The following is a 22,546-nucleotide window of genomic DNA, read 5'->3' on the forward strand; positions in this document are numbered from 1 at the left end:
TTTGTAGAAGTGTTTCTTGTTTCCTTTAATCCCAGCAGCCAAGCTTAATTCGAGCTGGGCCTTTGCCTTTCTAATTTTCTCCCTGCACATCCTAACAACTTCTTTGTACTCTCCCCGAGTTGCCTGTCCCTTCTTCCACAGGAGGTAGATTTTCTTTTTCTCCTGGAGCCTCAGGAAAAGTTCCCTGTTCATCCATGCCGGTCTCCTTCCCTGCCAGCTCATCTTGTGGCTCAGGGGGACAGCCTGTTCCTGCACCTTCAGGACTTCCTCCTTGAGGAGCGACCAGCCTTCCTGGACCCCTTTACTCTCCAGGACCAAATCCCAAGGGACCCTCCCTACCAGTCTCCTGAACAGTTCAAAGTCTGCCCTCCAAAAGTCCAAGGTAGCAGTTTTACTGTCCTCTCTCCTGCTTCTACCAAGAATTGAGAACTCTACCATTTAATGATCACTATGTCCAAGACACCATCCTACTTCCACATCTCCCTGTTTGTAAACAGCAGGTCTAGCAGGGCACCTCCCCTGGTAGGTTCTCTCACCAGCTGCAGAAGGAAGTTATCTTCCATACACTGTAGAAACCTCCTAGACTGCTTCTTCTGCGCCATGTTGTATTCCCAGCATGTATCAGCACGCCTCATCTGTCTGTTCATCCTGGTTAGGCGGTCTATAACAGACCCCCACCAGGATGTCTGCCTTGTCAGCCTTTCCTTTGATCATAACCCACAGAGATTCAACATTGTCTTCCCCAGTTGCACGCTCAGTAATGTCAAAACAGTCTCTAACATAGAGAGCCATGCCACCACCCCTCCTTCCTTGCCTATCCTTTCTGAAGAGCTTGTAGCCATCCATCGCAGCACTCCAGTCATGGGAGCGATCCTACCATGTTTCCATAATGGCAACTAAGTCATAGTTTGCCTGCTGCACGAAGGCTTCCAGCTCCTCCTGTTTGTTGCTCATGCTGCAGGCGTTGGCGTAGATGCACTTCAGCTGAGCCCCTTGGCCGACCCCTAATCCTGATACCCACCTAGGCACACCTCTTGCAGGCCTGGTTTTATCCTCTTCCCCCTTACTCTCTAGTTTAAAGCCCTCTCTATAAGCCCCGCCAGCTCCTGGGCAAGGATGCATTTTCCCCTTTGAGACAGGACAGACCCATTAGCAGACCTCAGGCCTGGTGCCGAGTAGACCACCCCATGATCAAAGAACCCAAAATTCTTGTGTTTGCACCAGCCTCTCAGCCATTTGTTTATGAGATGGATTTTCCTGCCCCTTTCAGTGTCCTTCTCTGTCGCTGAAGGGATAGAAGAAAATACTACCTGTATTCCTTTTCCCTGAACTAACCGCCCTAGTCCCCTGAAGTCATTTTTGATAAGTTTCAGGCTTGATAGTATTTTTGATAGATAAGATAGCTCAGTTTGTGGAGGCCAGTAATGGATACTCCAGAGGTCTATACTGCTTTCTGTCTTGTTTAACAGCTTCATTCTTCTGGATAATGGGGTAGAGTGCACTCTCAGTAAATTTGGGCGTTACATGAAATTGAGAGGATTGGCTGACTTACAAGAGAGTCCTGCAGCTGGAGTAGGGGTCTGACAAAAATCTCATGAAGTCCAGCAAGGAGATGAGTAATGTCCTACAACTGAGGAGGAACAATCCTAGGCATCATTACATGCTGGGGTCCACCAAACTGGAAATGGGGTCTGCAAAAAAGGATGCTGGAGTCCTTGTAGACACCAAGTTGAACATGAGTCAGCAATGTGCCCTTGCCACTAACAGAGCTAAAAAGATCTTTGGCTGCATTAAGCAAAACATTGGCAGCGGGTTAAGAGAGGTCATCCTTCTTTCTACACTTCACTGGTGAGGCTGAATGTCCCCTTCCCCCTGCACCCCTTTCCTCCCCACCCTGGAGAGACATGGACATACTGGAAAGAGTCCAGTGGGACTCTCAGCAAGATGATGAACAGACTGGAGCACTTCTCCTATGAAGAAAAGCTGAGTTGAGACTGTTCATCATGGAGAAGGCTCATAGGGGATCACATCAGTACCTATAAATCCCTGAAGAGATGGTGCAAAGAGGATGGATAAAGGTTTTCATTGGTACCTAGTGTCAGGACAAGAAGCAACAAACTGGAACACAAGAGATTCTGTCTGAACATCAGGAAGCACTTCTGAACTGTGAGAGTGTGTGCTTGTTCAGAAAAGTTGTAGAATATTCTCCTTGGAGATTTTCAAAAGATGACTGGACTTGGTCCTGGTACCATACTCCAGGTGGTCCTGCTTGAGCAGGGGGTGGGCTAGATTACCTGCACAGGTGTCTTTCAACCATAACGATTCTGTGATTGTGTTGGAGATCCTGCTAGATGCTACCATGTTTAAGCCTCTGTCACAGTGTTATCCAAGGATCTGCGTCTGTGACAAGGGGGACAGGCCCGAAAATAAAAGGAGAGAAAAAGAAGGGGAAAAAAAAAGAATGTTGGCGGGTAGGGGCTGGCCCCGAGAGGTCTGGCAGCTAAAGCGGCAGGGAAGCCACGGACCCACACCCTGAGGAAAACAAAGGGCAGAGGGGAAAGGTAAGGAACTCATAGGCAGATATAAAACAAAACAACGGCACCAATCTGAGGAGGAACAACTAATTTTACTAAATATATCAAAATTGAGGCCAGTAAAATCAGAACAGAGAGTTTACAAACTGAGATTCTTACACCATAAACTGCAGGAGGACCACGTGCTTCTCTGGTGGGCAGGGAGGAAGAGACCCCACGTCTCCCAGACGGCTTCACCACCCCCTCTAACGCAAAAAAAACCCTGGAGAGTGCATCTTCTCCCCTCCCCCTCAGAGGACCACACACCAAAAAAGGTGGTTTGCAGTAACCAGGGAATTAACTCTTTAACTGCCAGTGCTTTACATGATGTAATGATGTGGAATACCAACAACAAAAATCACAAAACCATGACAGCCTCAATTCCCATATTATTTTTAGAAATGCAGAAAGATTGCTTCCTTGGTAGAGAAGATTATCAAAATTTGATCTTTTGTGTTTTGTCCCAGAAAACATTATGATTAGTGCATTCAAGGATCTTTAATGAAAGACAAATGTACTTTTCAAGCAGATAAGGATAAAATGTATTAAGTGGAAACATCCTTAGCAATAAAATTAATTACATTTTGGTTTGAGGTCAATTTTATATTCTTTTGATCCTCTATGACTAACAGAATATTAGGACCACCAAAACATTTTAAGCAAAGAAAATTCAGAAATGTTGGTTACACTGAAAGAAAATGTATAAAACCAAATCTCCTCTCCTCTGCACATTATCTTTTCAGAGTGAAAGATTTCTGCTAGGCTTACTCTCATTCTTACTAGTTTATCTAGTATATCTAACCCCTTAGTTATATGGCCCTCTTGTTGACAGTATTAATTTTAGAAAAGCAATTAGCATTGGTGCCATGAGCAGATGGCTTGCATGTAGCACTAACGTTGATTGAACCTGTGTACAGTGATACATTTACAGCATCTTTCCAAATGACTGTGTGGATTTAACAAAGCTAAGCAAGGAGCTTGCTTGTCCTTTCTGGCACAGGTGTCAGAAGTTGCTGTAGATGTAACCACTGATTTAAAGCAGCCCTGGCAATAATCCTGGCCACCTCTAAGGAGGCAGAACAATTCTAATCTTATAAAATTTAAACCTTTTTCTTCTTTTTTTTCCCCCCCACTCTCTCTTTTCATTGATTCTGTAAAAACTGTAGAAATCAATCATCTGACTCTTTTGACTGAGCTTCCAATATTTAGTTAAAATAATAGGTTAATTGAAGGCCTAATAATTAATTTTATCTCTTTTCTTAGGAAAACTTAATCCCCTGGGCTTACTAAAACAAAATAAAATAAATTAGTAATTGTTCTGCTGTAGTGAACTTTTTTTTTTTTTTTTTTTTGCATCTTCTAACATACTCCCTCTAGAGTAAATTCAGGCAGTCTAACATCACCACTGCAAATCCTCATTCTTTTTTACTTTCTCACCCAAACTTACAAAAAAAATCAGTATAACAGTAAATTATTTCTTTAGCATCAGTGACTAATGTTAACATCAATTCCAGCATTTCTCTCCATCAGAAATTTTCCAGATTGTAATATATGCATCTGGACTGCAGTCTAATGGATGCAAAAGTTGAGTCAGGTAAACATTTTTGACTATAGTATATGACTTCTTAACTCGTAGTATTCTGCGTTTGACCATTACGGTATATTTCCATTAATGTATTAAAGAAAAAAAGTCTTATTTACTCTTATATGTAAATGTCTAAAAGCTAAACAAATTATATTTATATCTTTATATTATTTATATGTTATATATAATTTATATATTTTCTCTATTTCCTTTTTTCCTTTTTTGTCTTGCTACAAAAGAACATACCTTTCCCTTCTATACTTAAAACACAGAATAATTGAATTGTAATTCTGGAGACAAGGAAATGCAAATAAAATACTCATTCTGGATACTGTTTAATTCCATGATGGTATTTGGCAAAAAAAAAAGCCATTTAGAATAGTTTAGCCTGCCCACATGTTTTTTTTTTTTTTTTTTAAGTAGCAAATGCTGAAGGGAGAAGAGCTCTAACCCCCAAAAGCCTGTTTTTATTAGACCAGAAATAAGCCTGAGTAACACTTTTAAGAAGTTCACTTTTAAAACATTTATTAAAAAGTGAACTCAAGGTGAAACAAAACAGGAATAAAAGTCATTGTCAGTAAGTCTTTCCTAGCTGTGACCTTGTTTGCACATTCCTTTTCATAGTTTTATTCTCTCTGACTTTTGAATTTTCTGTTTCTTTGCTATGCACAGGATGGCTTCCCTGGCAATAAGAAACCAGGAGAGGAAGAAGGTAGATAATCCTTGTCTGTTTCTCAACTCTAAATAAGCCAGTAAAACTGCTACTGTTCATGATTAAACTGAAAAAAACAATAATAATAATGGTGTTTTTCTTGTAATTTACAATGGAAATATTTTCCCTGGGCATGACTATACCTGATTTCTGTTTCTCAAATTTAACTGAAAGGGAACATCATAAATTGCTGTAATGATGAAATCATTTTATATTAATTACCTTGAAACAGTAGAAAAAATCAAATTAAAATTTTAACCATCTTGCCATTTGCTTTACTATCTTCAGTACAGCTAAGTATTTCTGTGAAACACCTATATTAGTGTTATTAGATTGTTATCAGATCATGATGGTTTTTGGTTTTTTTTTGTTGCTTTTTTTGCGGGGAGTGGTGTTGTTTAAGGATGATGATTTCTAACACTTTGTGTAAATTGTCAATTTATTTTAGATGTGTCGGATTCTTTACCTAATGGTTTTCACAGTAAGAGGAGATTGTTGGCACGATGTCTACATTTTTCCATCAATATTTGCAGATTTGATACAATGCATGATTTTCAGTTACTGAAAGTCAGAACAGTGCTGGTGTGAAGATTACATCCACTAGAGCCACTAATCTAGTTCTGTAAAATACCCTGGCAGTCTTTTCCTTTTTCTTCCTTTACTTATTTTTTTTTTTTAATTAATACCTTCAAGAGAAAACAGTGATAACTACAAAACCTGAGAAAACTGAAAATTTGAAATTTGATTTAAACAAGTGATTTAACCATTACTAAATGGGGAACCATTAACTATCATTGATGGTATCATAAACCTTCAAATTCCAGATTATTTCCATCAGATAGTTAGAAAACCACCTATCTTAACCACTTCACTGTGCTTTTTTATTTAATGAGTTCTCTCTCCTTCTCAGTGACACACAGAAAAGGCAACTATAATTGATATCCATACTTTCAATGTCTGAAAAGCTTGATTTATGGCTTCTTTTATTGCATCTAAGCGTAATGAATCTCAAAAACATGACTTTAATCACGGCTTTGGTTTTAGATATTCTGAAAATGAATTATTTCTTAGGGGAATTAAGAATTAAGAGAATGAAGTGTGTGGAGGCTGTTATCAAAACAAATATCTTCTAAGCGGTAAATAAAACAACACGTGTATACCAGATCATATTTCAATAGAATGTTTGAAAAGTATGTTTATTCCCTATTTTAGTAAAAAATATCCTGTAATGAACATATTTTGGTCTGTAAGTTTTTTTTTTTTTTTGTAAGTAGTAGTTTTTCTTTTATGGTCTCTTTCCCATATAAGTTGCTAGATTTCCTTTCTACTAGTAGTCTACTACAAGCCAATTAAAATTAACACTTCATAAATATAACAAGTTCTTTATATTATTTTTGTATTTGATATTTTTAAAGAGTAATTTACATTTCACTTTTCTGTATTTAATTTAGCAAGTTGGCATGTTACTACTCCCCCCAAAATGTAGAACATTTTTGTAAAATTAAGTGTATCAATATTTGTTTATTATCTGTATCATGAGAGGAAATGTTATATTCTTATCTCAGTAAATCGAACACTGAACTAAGAGAGAAGAGAGAATCTCAAAAAATGAAAAGTTTTTGGACAAATTTCATATAAAATTTGCTCCACATCTTTCTATGTCATATATTCTATCAACATGCTTATCAAAAACTTACTTCAACTTATTTTTCTGTATGTTTGCTAGTACATAAAGCTAGATTTGAATAATTTAAAATTGTATATTCAAGAGAAGGTTTTGAAAGGACTGCTGCTTCTAAATTTCTTAAGTAATCTCACCTGGCCTGATTTCCTTCAGGCTTAAAAATAATGCTTTTTGCTTAAAAATAATGTGTTCTGAATCTTTCCCTCAATTGGTTGTCCTTCACAGAGAGAAACACTTGATTACTACAAAACCAACCACAGACATCCTACTGCTTCCATTTTTGTATTAAGACATTTGTCTGAAGAACCTAAGAAATGTACTTTCAGCGAAGTTCACTCTCTAACTTGGATTTTAATTTCCTGTTGATCAGTAATCATGAGAATGAATATGCAAGCTTAAAAGCCTGAGCTAAAACTGTTCACTTCCGTATCTACCTGTACAAAGAAACCCAGCAGGGACAAGTGAAGTTACAAGAGCCTTTCAGGTAGCAGTTTCTCTGGCCTTTCAGCAGTGTGCAGGAGCAGTTCCATTAATGCTGATTTACAATAATGTAAATAAAATTCTTGCTGATTGTATTTGGACTCCTTATACTGGCAACAAAAAAGCACTCTAAAAAGCAAAAGTGTTTACTTTCAAATAAAATGTACTAAAGTTTTGATTTTCCTCTACACATGATCTGCCTGTAGAAAACGAAACTTTCTGATTTTGCATTAGCAATGTTACATGTTTCAGTGCTTCACTAAATTGTAAGTAACCATTCAAGTCAACTAGAATATATTGGAGATTCTTCATCTTTGAGAAAGCTGATCACCTTCTAATTTTTAGAGGGGTACAACGTAACAAAGTAACAAACAGCTTTTCTAACTTATGAAGCTGTTTTCTCACGTAAAGGTAGGGTGTTAATATATAGTATGCTTCACTTTCTTCAGCCACCAACTCTGATTTGATAATTTTTAATATTGACACTTACAGCTTGCATAGTCATCTACCCCCATGGCTTTTGTAAAATATTGCTTAAGAATAGACAAAAACAACGTGTAGTGATCTGGAGATTTTTTTTTTTTTTTTTTTTGTAATGTCACCGTGCAGTCATTAATTTGGGATATTCTTTAACCTTGCCTCTGAATTGCAATATCTGGCAGTCATACGCACAAATACACCCTAAATCTTCCTAACTGTTGTAAATAGATTAATGTACAAGTAACAGATGAGAAAGAATAATAAATTAGCACCACAATAAAATAAAACCTAGTATTTCAAATTTCTTTTTCCATTTGAGCAGCTTTTCCTTAACTCATCACAAATTAATAGCTTGGATTACTGAGGCAAAACAGTTGAAACAGTCATTTTCTTAGCTACAGAGATCAGAGCCATAACAACACACGATCAACTTGTCATGGTTCTATCAGTCCTTGTAAATAGTAAGTGCTTAACAGCAATCCATATAAATGCATTAACTAAGTAATGTACTTCAAGTTCTGTTGCTTAAACGGCAAACACCTGCTAACATGTGTCTGTAAGAAATGACAATTGAAAAATCTGGTTTTCACGTACACAGTGTAAACTGAGTGCTGCAGTGTCAGTACAAAAACAGTTTATGGCAGAATCTCTAGATGTTCAAATGTGAGAAGCAAAACATTAATTTGCAAATTTTTAAATGGGCATACTATTTGTGCAATGGATGGAGCAGTGCAAAATTTGTGGTTGATTATTACATTCATAAAGGAATGCAGTTAGACAGAAAACCATAAGATTAAAATTCTCGATTAAAAAAAGAAGACAAAATATTTTGAAAGAATTTAATTCTCAGGAAAAAAAATATTTTGGAACTGATTTTTTTTCTATTACCAATCAAAATCTATTAACAGTTCACCTGACTTGTAAGACACTGAACTATCTCAATTTAACTTTTCTGTGAATTTTCCCCATTTTTCACTGCACTTGCCCCATTTGAGATTCAGAGAACAGACTACAGAACTAGCAAAGCTTATCCTCTATTTGGTTTAACCATCTCGTTAAAAAGGATATGTAGGCATAGAACTAAAGATAACTATTCTGTCTGTAATGCATGTGCATATCTCCTGTAAAGTTTTATAGAAATTATATGCATAATAAGCAAAAACTACAATTATGGGGTAGTAAAAAGGAGTTTGGTATGCTCAATGCAGAGGGAAAAGTAATCTACATGTGAAGAACTCTGAAAATGTCTGGAAAAAATGTGTCTCAAGTAATACTGTGAATTTATCAGTGAAAGACATCATGTTTTCTTCCTTTAGCAATGATTTCTTAATAGTAGCTCTTCTCTGCACTTTCTCTGAAAGAGGCAATTTGTATTTTGACTTTACTTATAAATTCCTGCTTTACAGAAAATGGGCCATGCATCTTCAGTATCACGAATTTCCTGTGTACTCTGCTTCCGCAAGTGACAGTCACTTTCCAGTAAGTCTCTCACTCATACAGCAGCAGAAATAAAAGTGGTTTTCAATATATATTGTATCTTTTGCCTCCATGTTACACTCTGGAGGAAAACTATTTCACTGAGTACTGCTATTTGAGGGTTCCAACTTCAAAACTTGTCAAAGTTTAAGACTGCATTAAATAAAATTGGAAACTTGGGTCATCTGCTGTTTTCCTCTGGAACTATATCATTGGGTTAAATTAAATAGTTATTTATTCATTCCCAACTGCTTACTAGAGAACAGCTTACAATAATGTATGACTTTCACAAGACAATTCCTTTATTTTGTGTTTTTAGACTTGTGTTCTCGATCTTTACTGACTCTTTTGGGTATTTTTAACATAGTTTACCAGTCTAGTCTGTAGCTGATGAGCTATAGTTCATCAATGAAGGAGAGCATCTAAATCCCCCTTTTCAGGGGTGGATTTAGATTTAGGGGGATTCAAAAGATATTTTACAAGAACTGAATTGCAGACTCTATGTTCTCTATGCTTACTCTAGGGGGACGCAGTGCAATAAATAATGGTAACCCTGAAGTACATCTGAAGTAAACCTTCCCATCCTGCCTCAGAGACTCATGCAGGTGATATTCGGTGCTTTGGACAGCTAACACAATTTCTGCACACTTACAGCTTTTCCATCATTCTCAAATTGAAAATTCCATGTAGTCATTATCAGTTTGGTTCAACAAAATCACAGGAGAGGTTTTAAAGAAAAAAAGTTGGTTTGACTGCAAGATAACTGTGCAGCTGTTGCTTCCCATCTAGAAAAGGCATTGAGGTGTTCTTACATTGTGACATAATCCTCCAAGACCTTTGTTTTTTTTTCCCAAAAATTTGGCATTTTTTGTGCTGAGTGTGTTGCTGAAGAGTTCATAGAAAAGGTTACCTAATGGAATTTTGGATTTTTTTTTAATGCTAGTGACCTTCTTTGGGTAAGGATAAGTACATACCTCCCTGGAAGGGAACCTGATAGTGTATATAAATTTAACAATATTTTCCTGAAATGTTGCCTGTTGTAAGCTGACGTAATCACAGTATTTGCTGTTTTATAATTAATAAACAATAATCATTTTGAAGATGGTTTCTCAACAATTCAGTCGAAGTACTGATTTTTATTGGGTTTACATGGCAAGGTTTTGGTAGCAGAGAGCTGCAGGGATGGTCTTTGTGAGAAGAGACCAGAAGCTGCCCCATGTCAGATAAGAGACAGCTCCAGCCTGCTCCTGGCCAAAGGTGAGCCCATCTGCAGCACTGTTGATGTTTTTTTTACACCCTTTCATAAAAATAATAAGTGCTGAGCAGCAGCTGGGAGAGAGACCATGTGAGAAAAACAATTTTGCAGACAACAAGGTCAGAGAAGGAGGGCAAGAGGTATACTCCAGGCATGGAGCAGAAATTTCCTGCAGCCTATGGAGCGGCCAGCCCATGGTGGAGCAGGCTGTCCCCTGCAGCCCATGGATACCAAGAGGAGCACATTTCCAGGTGCAGCCATGGGGAGGCCCACGGTGCAGCAGTGGTTGTGGCCTGAAGAAGGCCGTAGTCCATGGAGAGCCCCCACAGGAGCAAACCTCTGGGCCAGAGCTGCAGCCTGGGAAGAGGATTCCGTGGTGGGGCAGGAGGTCTGGGCAAGCTGCTGCCCATAGGGACCCATACTGGAGCGAGGAAAATGAGTGAAGAGGGAGAAGAAGCAGAGACAAAGCACTGTGAACTGACTGCAACTTCTGTTCTCCATTTCTCTGAACTGCTTGTAGTGTAGGAGGCGGAGAAGACAGAAGTAAAGTTGCAAGAAGGGGTGTGGTAGGAGTGAAGTGTTCTTAGTTTTGTTTTTAATTATGACTACCCTACTCTATTATTAATTTTCCCCATTTTAAATCTGTTTTGCAGAGGCAAAAATCTGTAGTAGAGGCACTGGCAACACTGCAGCACAGCTTAGTCACAACCAAGGGCAAGCAGCCCAACTAAACACGTCTAAATCAGAGAAGGACTAGACCCCACTTCTCATGGCTCTTTCTCACACATCTTCTACACAGCTGTCTGACCTACCATCACAAAGCTGCACAAAATCTAGCACTAAACCCAGGCAGTAGGTGATAAAAGAGGAAAACATTGCACTCATGGCTTAAAGATATTTGAATTTTGAAAGTTACAGAGGGATTTAACCACAGTCATTTTGTCAGTAGATACTGAGAACTAAACCAAATGGATTGTGTTATTCAGTCTTTAGTAACTACAGATTTATACAACCTGATGATTCTGGCAATTTTAGATGTTTTCATAGTGTTTTACCAAGAGGTAGTAATAAATGGTGTGAGGGGGAAGATATGCAGCTATATTTTTGCAGTGAAGGGAGAACATTTCTGTGACATCATCCCTTCAAGTCAAGCCTGCAAATTCTTACACAATGCATAGAAAAATGAAATTTTAACATTAGTTATCAGAGAGTAAATAAATCTTCTGTGAGGAAATACAGTTCATCAAATTGTATTATAAGGAGAAAACATACACTATTTTTTGTGTATTTTTCATAATTCAAACGAATAGGTACAAAGCAATCAAAACACCTGTCACAAACTCAGGTTCAACAGAGGATATTTTGCAGAGTTTATCTGAAATACAAATTTAGATTGGATGCGCTGCCTCGGTGAAATACAATGATCTCTTCATGACTGATGGCCTATGTGCTTTTTTAATGTGTGACACAATCTTTCTCTAGCCTTAATGCCAAACTTGTCTATATTCTCTTTGCAAATCAAGATACTTTCAAGAAAATATTGTACCTTCTGCCAGAGATGTTCTAAAGGACTGTCAAAATTTTTTGTCTGTGTACCTGCATAAAAGGAACAGTGGATATCAGTAGAAAACATTTTTCTATTTGTCTGTGTCAAAGAATGAAACTGATTCCATCCAGCTTCAGCCATGCAAGGACTCAGCTATGCATCACATGCAAATTCCAAAACAACAGTTTTGAAAATATTCATGCAATATGAACATGTTCACAGTCCAGTAAATTCATTGCTGAATAACAGATGGTAATAGCAAATTTAGGCACTTGGGTCCAAATGGATTTAATCCACTGGATTATATCCCAAAACCAGTCTGGGCTTCAAGAAATGCAGTGGAGTTCCTGCCAAGTCAGTGAATTTATCGTATGTATTTGGCATGCACTCAAGTCTGTTACTATGTGAATGCCAACAATCCATGTCAATCAAAAGACTGATGAATAGCAAAATGGTGTGGTATTTTAATTTGATGAAAATTTGGATCTGAATTTTGATGTCTGAAGTATGCATTTACCATATTAAGGGAATATAACACTGAACATAAAAGCATTAAAGGAAAAAAAAATGAAGGTATCCAGGTCAAAAGGAACAAAAACTCCAAACTACATTACGGTATCTTTCAAATGCCACCTCATGAAAAAGTTTGATGTTAAAATGCAAGCAGAAATCACACTGAAAGCATTTTGTAATAGATTTAACAGATATCCTTGCTTTTACTTCTCTCTTCCCCTGGTTGAGAACTAGTTGTAAGTCAAATAATCGTAACTTTGCTAACTCACACATCCATATATTAGTATAGGAGTACATAAGGTAAGAACTTTTAAGGATGGCTCCAGCCTAACTTAATTATCCCAATGTAAATAGCTACATATTTGTTTTTTTTTCTAAGGTAACCATAATTCAGTGTAAAGGAAGACTTCCCGCTGGTCGAGGAGGATCTGGTCAGAGAATGTCTAGCCAAAGCCATCTCACACAAATCCATGGGCCCTGATGGGATGCACCCATGTGTGCTGATAGAGCTGGCAGAGGTGATTGCTGAACTGCTCTCTATCATCTTTGAAAGGTCTTGACAAATGGGAGATGTGTCTGAAGACTGGAGGATAGCCAGTGTCACTCCAGTCTTCAAAAAGGGCAAGAAGGAGGATCTGGGAAACTACAGGCCGGTTAGCCTCACCTCTGTCCCTGGAAAGGTGATGGAACTGCTTGTTCTGGACACTCTCTCCAAGCAATTGAAAGAGAAAAAGGTTATCAGGAGCAGTCAACATGGATTCACCAAGGGGAAATAAAGCTTGACTAACCTGGTAGCCTTCAATGTTGTCATTGTTGGCTGGATAGATGGTGGGAGGGCAGTGGATTTTGTGTACCTTTACTTCAGCAAGGGTTTTGACACCGTCTCCCATAGGATCCTTGTTATGAGACTTAGAAAGTGTAGGATAAAACTTAGAAAGTGTGGGATGAATGGATGGTGAGGTGGATTGAGAACTGACTGACTGGCAGAGCCCAGTGGGTTGTCATCAGTGGCACAGAGTCTGGTTGGAGGCCTGTAACTAGTGGTGTTGCCCAGGTGTCAGTGCTGGGTCCAATCTTGTTAAACATCTTCGTCAATGACCTGGATGAAGGGATAGAGTCCACCTTCAGCAAGTTTGCTGGTGATACAAAGCTGGGAGGAATGCCTGACACAGCTGAAGACTGTGCTACCATTCAACAAGACCTGGACAGACTGGAGATTTGGGCAGGGAGGAACCTGTTGAGGTTCAACAAGAGCAAGTGTAGTCTTGCACCTGGGGAGGAATAACCACATGCATCAGTACAGGTTAGGGGATAACTTGCTGAGAGGAGCTCTGTGGAGAAGGACCAGGGGGTCCTGGTGGACAACAAGTTGGGCGTGAGCCAGCAGTGTGCCTTTATGACCAAGATGGCCAATGGCATCCTGGGATGCATTAACAAGAGCGTGGCCAGCAGGTTGAGGGAGGTGATCTCCCTCTGCTCTGTCTTGGTGAGGCCACATTTAGACTATTGTGTCCAGTTGTGGGCTTCCCAGTTCAAAAAAGACAGGAATCTCCTAGAAGGAATCCAGTGGAGGGCCAAAAAGATGATTAAGGGCCTGGAGTATCTCACATATGAGGAAAAGCTGAGTAACGTGAGTCTATTCAGCCTGGGGAAAAAAAGACTGAGGAGGGATCTGATTAAAGTTTACAAATATCTAAAGGAGGTGGGAGGCAAATGGATGATGCCAGGTTCTTCTCGGAGATGTATTGCGATAGGACAAGGAGTAATGGCCTAAAACTTGAACACAGGAAGTTCCACACAGACATGTGGAAGAACTTCTTTACGATAAGGGTGACGGAGTACCAGAACAGGTTGCCCAGAGAGGTTGTGCAGTCTCCTTCTATGGTGATATTCAAGACCTTTCTGGACACCTACCTGTGCAACCTATTATAGGGTACCTACTTTAGCAGAGGGGTTGGACTTGATGATCTCTTGATGTCTCTTCCAATTTCTGCAATTCTGTGATTCAGTACATCCAATAACTAATTAAACATGTTCATAATGCTGCACTCTGTTTCTGCACTTCTTAGACAGCCTCCGCTGAATAGTGTTAATCTCCTAAGGAAGTGCTTAGCTATTATTGATGCCATTGTTGTTCTTAACATATTTTAAGGCAAAATCTGATTGAATAGTTTCAGCTATGTACATCACTGGTTGAAATTAAGCTTAATTCAGTTATTCGCTGAGGTGGAATGTAAGTTACAGTTCACTACTGTATGTCCTCAAATGTGTGGTTGCCTTTTGTAAAGTTATTTCTCCAAATGCTCAGATAAAGGATGTAGAGAAAAGTGCAAGTGGTTTGTTTAAGGAAATATTCTTGAAAACGAACTCTTGGTGTAATGATTATTTTACAATAAATACGAGCTGCAGTTTGTGTGCTGACTTTAGAGCTATCTCATCAGAACACTGGTATAAAATCAAGCTTCCTAAGAAGCCTGCCCAGAGTTACTAAAATGAATGAAGTCAAAGAACCAGATTTTGAGTCAGTTCTTTATGAACAGTCCTGAAACTCAGCTAACAAAGCTATTGGTTTCAGAGCAGTTCAGATCATATCAGTGGAGCTGCTGGTGACAATCTGGAACTATTTACAGACTAAAGACCAAATTCACAACTGTAGATGTGTCATCAGTGAACATGATACAGCTACAGACTGTAGGTAATACAATCCTTAACATAAGGCAAACTCACTATTGGTGCCTCTGGGACCCCAAAGAAGTGGTGAGTTGCTGTAATGTTTCTCCAGTTCTTCTTTACACTGGGGAATCTTTCAGCCTTCCCAATAAAGGGCACATTAAGAATCCAACACAAAACTACTGAGAAAAGCTATGGAGTAAGAGCTCTGAATGATGCATAATCACAGAGGCAAGACTCGCTCTTGGATTTCTCACTGAGCTCTGAGCACCAGCAAATGTCAAGTTACAATTTAGTTGTTCCTACTCTTTGTGGCTTAGCTGCATTGGACATTGCACTGCTCTTGCAAAAAATTCCATCTGCTGCTAATATTTATTGTTGACACTTCAGTAGAATAAGCTGACTGTAAACAGCTTAGACAATGTATTACTCTTCTGTTGAACAGAGGTAGAACTAATATAGAGAGAGATCACTCAACTGCATGTGATTTGTTCTCTCTCATCTTGAAATGGACCTGTATGGATTTTCTTAGTGAACAGATAAAAGCTTTTTAGACCTTCTCAATATCTCAGTGAATGTATTAGCTCAGATTTTTGTGTGCTTTTTGAATGCTTTTCCCCTTTCTCTGGTGCAGGGAAGAGGAGGGGGAATGGCAAAAGATGGAGCCTGGTATTTGAATGTAGTGAGAGAAAGTCGATTCTCTCCTTACACAAGCTTTCTTGCTTGCTCCCACTCTAAGTCACATGCTGAACCACTCTGCTGTGGTATCAGTTGATGTTATTACAATACCAATTATTTCTCCCTTGTTTTTTAATTGCCTATTGCCATTAATATTGTATCTGACTTGATTTTAATCTCAGAGTGCTGAAACTGAATTATTCTGTTTCAAGGATCTTTACTTTGCCTTGGCTGTATTCAAAAGACAAGTTAGCTTGAAAAGTGGGCATTTTAAAATAATTTTGCTAAACACCTGTGAAGCCCTGCAGATTTTTTAAAGACATTTACAGTACTGATTTTAACTGGAACTGAACTAAGTTGTGTTGATATGACCTATTTAGATCAAATCAAAATGTCTATGCAGGGTTTCCTTGTGATTTAGCAATGCATTTCTCAGCTTATATAAAAAGTAAATTAATTTAGCTTTGAAGTCAGAGTATAGTTTAAATCCATGTATGCTCTGAAATTTAGGTTATGTGTTTGTATTCTTTGTTGGTCTTCAGCAAACACTTTCCTCGGCTTATATACCATCACATTTCATAAATTTTCTGCTTTAGAAATGAAAACTGAGGAAATACTTCAGTAACAGCTCTTGGAAATAATTGCAGGTAAAAACAGAAATTTAGAAAGGAAGCCATTGTGGAATAACTCTGGAGAACTTGATAAAAATAAGCTTATGACTGTTCAAATAAATTATTGCATAAGCCTCTGCAGTTGAAAATATTCATTTTTTTGTAATTTCTCTTTTTCACAGATTTATAATAAATACTACAGAAAAATCATCACCCAGCTGAAAATACCATTATAAATTCAGTATCTCCATTAGGGAAAAAATATCTTAATGATTTACAGCATTTAACATTTAGGAAGAATTATCAGTATTATTTATCTTACAGCACTTTTAGGCCATTTACTGCTCTAATGGTTGAGATTATTTGGCTTCATTTCCCAGTTTAATCAGTAGCTTCCTTTTAAAATTAGAAATAAATTTATACATTTTTAAATTAAGCTGTTCTTATTTTAATATAGTTATTGATTAAGATTAAAAAATAAGATATACTGGATTATTAATTGACATGACAAAAATATTAAAATAATTATACCACATAAATAAATGTATGTGTTAACAAATCTTTGTGAATGTGTCTATTTATAAAATACCATATAATTTGTGTTCCTTATCAGTATAAGGAAGTGTTCACCAAGAGTTCTACATGTGGAGAAAGGAGTATTGCAGGACAGGGGTAAAAAAGACTGATGTGAAACTACCACCTCACTTGTTTGTTACTGCTAAATTCATGTAGCTACTGAGGCAGTAAGAATCTATAACTCCAGAGCAACCTAATACACAGACTACACGTGATAGAATTTCCTGTGTGCCTGCACTGTCTTGGAGAATGCCATATGGAGCCCAGAAGGTTAAAGCTAAAGCATTGAAGTGAACTTCCTGCATCTCTGGGTTTCCTGTTGCATGGCTGGATGCCAGGTCACTGTTGTTTAGAATTTTAGGCTCCCTACTCCAGGGAAAAGAAAGTCCTTTTTCTAGGTGAGGCTGCTCCATGCTTTTTGACAAGGGAGAAAGGGAGATCTGGGGAACTGCAGGACAGTGAGCCTCATGCCTGTGCCTGGGAAGATCATGGAACAGATTCTCCTGGAAGAGCCGCTAAGGCACAAGCAAGATGAGGAGGTGATCCAAGACAGCCAACACAGTTTCACCAAGGGTAGATCATGCCTCACTAATCTGGTGGCCTTCTATAATGGAGTGGTGGCATTGGTGGATCAAGGAAGGGCAACTGATGTTGTCTACCTGTACTCATGCAAAGCCTTTGACATGGTCCCACACCATATCCTTATCTCTAAATTGGACAGATATGAAGTGTGAACTGTTTTGTGGATAAAGAATTGGCTGGATGGTTGTAGCCAGAGGGTTGTGGTCAATTGCTCAATGTCCAGGTGGAGGCCACCCACGAGCAGTGGCTTATAGTAGAGCTATAATACAAATTTGTAGCTCTGGGAGAGATCTCAAGAGGTCACATAGTGCATTTTCCTACCCCAAAGCAAGACACAGTAGTTGTCTTGCTGTGGGTGGATCTTTGTTTAAACTGCTTTCCTAGCCCTCCCTTGATGGAGATGTCACAGAAAATACATCCCAGTGTTTTGCAGTCCTGACTGTTTGATAATCTCTCATAATATCTAATAGTTGTCTTCCCTATAGCAGTTTAAATTCTTTGTGTTTTTATCCTATCCAACATGAACATGAGGAACAGGTTTTCTCTGATAAAGCAGTCCTTCATTCATTTGAACACTGTTACCATATTCTGCTCTGTCCTCTGAAGGAGATAGCGATTTCAGTATTTCCCCACATTTAGTATTTCCCTGTTGGCTGTTCTTCTGGTTCCCTCTAGATATTCATGAAATAGGCCAATTTTTTTCTGGAAATGAAGTGCCCCACTTTATATATTCTCCTCTGACTGAAACTTTTCCCAGAGGTAAGCACAGCATCGTTTGCAGGTTACACAGCATAGTATGGCACTTATCTTTTTGACAACAGCATGATGTGTTGATTTGGGGATTCTTACAGGCAAGCGACAATCAGGAAAGAGTAGCTTCATTCTTGTGATGCAATGGTATTTTAATGTTGACTTTTGAAACATACTGGATGTTGCGATGTTGCACCACTCTTTCATGGCTGAATCTGTTCTTTCCAAGCCAGGGGACGGAGGAGGACAGGGGTATGTAATTGCAGTATCTCACTTAATCTTCCAAGAAGCAGTGAGGCTACAGGAGCATGGAGGGCTGTTGGGAATCTCACAGTCCTTCAGTCAGAATGATAAAGCATGAAAGCAGTAGAGCTATTTTTACTATATGGAGGTCAGGTGGGATGAAAACATGGTCTCACAAAGAAAGTTACTATTGTGAAAGTAATTTCACTATGAGGAGGTAGCTGCTTTCATAAATGAATTATTGTCATGATAGCAGACATCAAAAGACGATCTAATTTGGAGTTTATTATTGGAAAAAACAATTCTGAGAATTTAAAGATAGTGACATAATAAATCCTATGCAATGATGGAAATGTTGCTAAACGGTCACCTACTGTCAGTGTAAAGGCTGGTATCTAATCAGTCACATACTTCATTTATTAAGCCATTCTGAGTCCATTTGGTTTACAGATGTTGCCCATAATCTGATTAATTTATTTAACTTGACTCTTAACCTGGAAATCAGAATAACCTGTACAGTGCAGTATAAATCTTCTACATCAAGTATCTATTTGAAACAGTTTCTAACCACAACTATGGAACATTAATACATTTCTGCAGTTGGAAATAACTATATCTTTACCCTGGAGAAAGGAGATGTACAGGACAGGTTCTGGATGCTGTGTTAGGTAGTGAACCTAGGTGCCTGGAAAATGTTAAACCAAGGAATTACTTACTACACTTTTGCAGTTTTCATGAATTCATTCCCTTTAGGTCAGATCTACCCTGTGACAGATGCACATTTCTGTCTTCCTTAACCACATCTCTCTTTTTTGCCTTCATTTTGATCCACTATTTTCTCTAAAATTTTAATCTGAGAAGATGGTTCTTTTACTTAAAATCTTTCCTGTGCGCTCATTTGGGTGCAACATTAAATAGAGACTTCCTTCCTGTAATAATGGGTAATGTTCTGTGCATTTAAACTGCTGTGTTTTAGCTGTAGACGCATGCTAGCATGAGTAAAGAGATATTTTAAGACACTTAATTTTAGCAATAAAATAAAATAACAGTAGGACATCTAACCCTGGTAATCAAGATTCTCCCTGTGTATCTACTGCTGAAGGACTGCTACATGTCTGAAAAAACACTTGAAAGTTAAGATCTGTCATTTTACTTTTTAAAATTGTTTTCCTGTTTTCTTCAGTACACCCTATTTTTCAAGGGATACATGGGCTCACTTCCACAAATCAATGTTAATTACAGTTACAACTAAACCTATTACTTATCTAAAGCAACAGAAACTCTAAAATAAGATAAAACACAGGCAGGATTGTGAAAAGACAAAGTTTGTGCTGCAAACATATTGGAAAGCAAAAATTATAAAACCTGTTTGTGCAAGGAATAGATAGGTATTCAAAGAATGTATAAACTAGCAGTCTTTGTCCATGTAAAGGTATATGTTAAGAAGTCTATATTTACATATTTTTATTGTGACTTATAACTACCTGAGTAAACTACATTTCACTGAATTTTGACTGTTCTCCGTACAGCATAGCCTGCTGATAACAAGGTCAAGCTGTTGAAAGACTTACAAGTTAGATCAGTTCCTTCTTTTGAGTATGAATTTTTTTGCAATTTTGCTTTCTACTTACAGCCAAAACGACTACCTTTCCTTGCAGTTACTATTCTGAATAAAAGCTTTATGACATTTCTCATATTCTCTCCTTCTCTGTCCTAATTCAAATTGATCAAAGAAAAAGGCAAGAACTCTTCTACTTACACTTCTTTTCTAATGCAGCTGCATGAAACTTAACTCATTAACTCCTTTGAGCTTGATACCAATGACAAATAAGCTCGTCTGAAGCTCATTATTAATACCAGTTTCCACCTGGTCTGGACCATTAAAGATCCCTGAAACTGCAGATTTACTCTTAGCATCTTCTACCCCCAGTATCCTGAATGGGTTAATAACTATCTTGCTAAAATACTGGTAAGTACATAACCCTTACATTCATATATATAATTAGCAAGCATGTATATCTCTCTACCAAGTGTACATTTTCTCTGTAATTTTGTTTCAGTTGCATTTCCCCCTGCTCACTAGCAACAGATTCACTAGAGATGACTGTTGTACAGAGGTATATTGAATTTTTTATCTTGTGTCTACATTACTTCACTCTTCTGTTTGTATTAAAGGATTTGTTATGTTATCAGAACTGCTGTCCTCTTATTACACCTTATTGACTTTCTTTCACAGTCTACAGGAAGTTCAATAATCCTTGTCACTGTTTAAAACTTAGTTTCTTCCAAATACAGCATTTCATTGAACCAGAAAAAGTGAAAAGACAGCTCTATTTAGAAAGAACAGTCATAAATATATTGCGTAAGAAATAACATCTATAAAGTATGCAAGAATGGATGTAGAGCTCCTTTCTAGAAATTTGTTGACTTTTTTTCTTCATTTTTTTACCCTTCTGTTTGCTTGAAAGAAATATCTGTGTGTGTTTTTTGTGCAAGCAGAGAGGAGCAAAACTGATGAAAACTCTGATGCTTGTATTATGTACTACTGAGTCAGGCGGAAGTGATTCCAAGAGTAAAACATCAAGACACCACAACAAATGCTGTATGCATTCTTAAAATACAAGAAATCAACTGGGAATTAGGGGCCATAAAATTAGAAGGTAAATCTCTCAATGATGAGACTTTGTTTTTTGAAGGCATTGGTCACCTTTCTGCCTGGCCACATGTGTGTGAAAACTCCATGCTATGTAGAGTGCACACGGTACTCAGAAACAAATGATGGCTGTGCAAGTTATGGTTAAGAGTATGCAAAGTACCAGAAAAAGAAATATATTAATGTTTATGCTTCAGAGATATGAAATTCCTTATTTTTCAGCAACGCCTTGAGAGCTGAAGTTTCATGTGTCCATAGCTTATTCTGACTGTCCTTTGTAAATAACTGGATAATGTAACGAAGCTGAAAACTACTCTTTTCAGAAGTATTAAAAAAAAAAAAAACCTTGACTATATGTGAAAGCTGAATGCCTTCTCCAGAAGAAAGCCAGTATCTGTTCTACAAGAGGTGGCTCAGTATACTTAAACTAGTACTCAAGTGTGTACCCTACATGTAATGACTCAGGCGAAAGGAATTATGAACACAGAATAAGGCTAGGAGCCATTTACTCCTATTTGAGCTATCAGTTCTACTCTTAGAATGACAGAATCTTTTCCTCCAAGTTTCTATTAATTTTCTTGATGTGACTGATATGCCTCTTTCTCATCAGTAGGTACAGCATCTCAGGGGTCACGTCTCTCCATGCTGCCTCTGTAGCGTTATGACTCTGGATGGAAGGGCTTCACATCAGTCTGCACTGTCCCAGTACTGAGGTCCTGAATGTTCTGTATTCTTCCAAATGAATTAGGGAAAAAAAAAGTTTTCTATAAATATAAAACAGATCTTAAACTTTAAAGCAGAATGAAATTAGTGATTTAAAGAGTCAGTAATGAATTGACTTCTAAATAATACAACCTTTAAAGTTATTTTGAATGACTTAAGGTAAAACTGTGAAGTCAAATAAACTTTTTATAAGATAAATCTAGTTCTTCCTGTGTGGACTTTCATCATTCTGAGAAGTCAGTAAAGTTAGCAGTTGAACATTAACAAGAGAAAGGCACGGCATAATTTAATTCTTCTGAGAATTATTTTGCCATGAATTGAATCTAAGGCAACAATGAGTGGGAGAAAGAATGATCCTGTAGTCTGGTTGCTGGAAATGAAAATGGATAAAAATAGCTTATAGCTCTTGTTTAAGTGAATATCTAACTATTTATACAGCATGTAACATGGTTAAGAGAAGAGATTGTGAGCTTCTGTAAAGTTCCAGATTATCCAGTAAAGACTATTACACTCATGAGAAGTGTAAACCATGTACTCATGTAAAGAAGAAAAAATTGAGTACACATTTTGTATCTTCAGTACAGGCAATCCTTTAAACTAACCTTGCAGATGAAGGCAATGTTCCAGTCTTGTGAAAATTCTGTTATAAACTATATGGTAAACATTAACCAAATTCAGTCTTGCAATTACTAAAGCAATATTTTTCAACAAAACTATTACTTACCTCTAAAATAATACCAGTAATACTAAGTCATG

The 22,546-nt window shown here is 37.7% G+C and overlaps 2 long non-coding RNA genes across 2 annotated transcripts; both read left to right on the forward strand.

Moving 5' to 3' along the window:
- On the forward strand, positions 3,939-7,599 carry LOC110394881. The gene is made up of 3 exons (XR_002435996.1): positions 3,939-4,167; positions 4,831-4,870; positions 6,780-7,599. It is a non-coding gene; the product is annotated as an uncharacterized LOC110394881 (long non-coding RNA).
- Positions 20,246-21,953, forward strand: LOC110394330. The gene is made up of 4 exons (XR_002435553.1): positions 20,246-20,383; positions 20,475-20,531; positions 20,914-21,074; positions 21,678-21,953. It is a non-coding gene; the product is annotated as an uncharacterized LOC110394330 (long non-coding RNA).

The sequence above is a fragment of the Numida meleagris genome, chromosome 2 (genome assembly GCF_002078875.1).
Source record: "Numida meleagris isolate 19003 breed g44 Domestic line chromosome 2, NumMel1.0, whole genome shotgun sequence".
NCBI lineage: Eukaryota > Metazoa > Chordata > Aves > Galliformes > Numididae > Numida > Numida meleagris.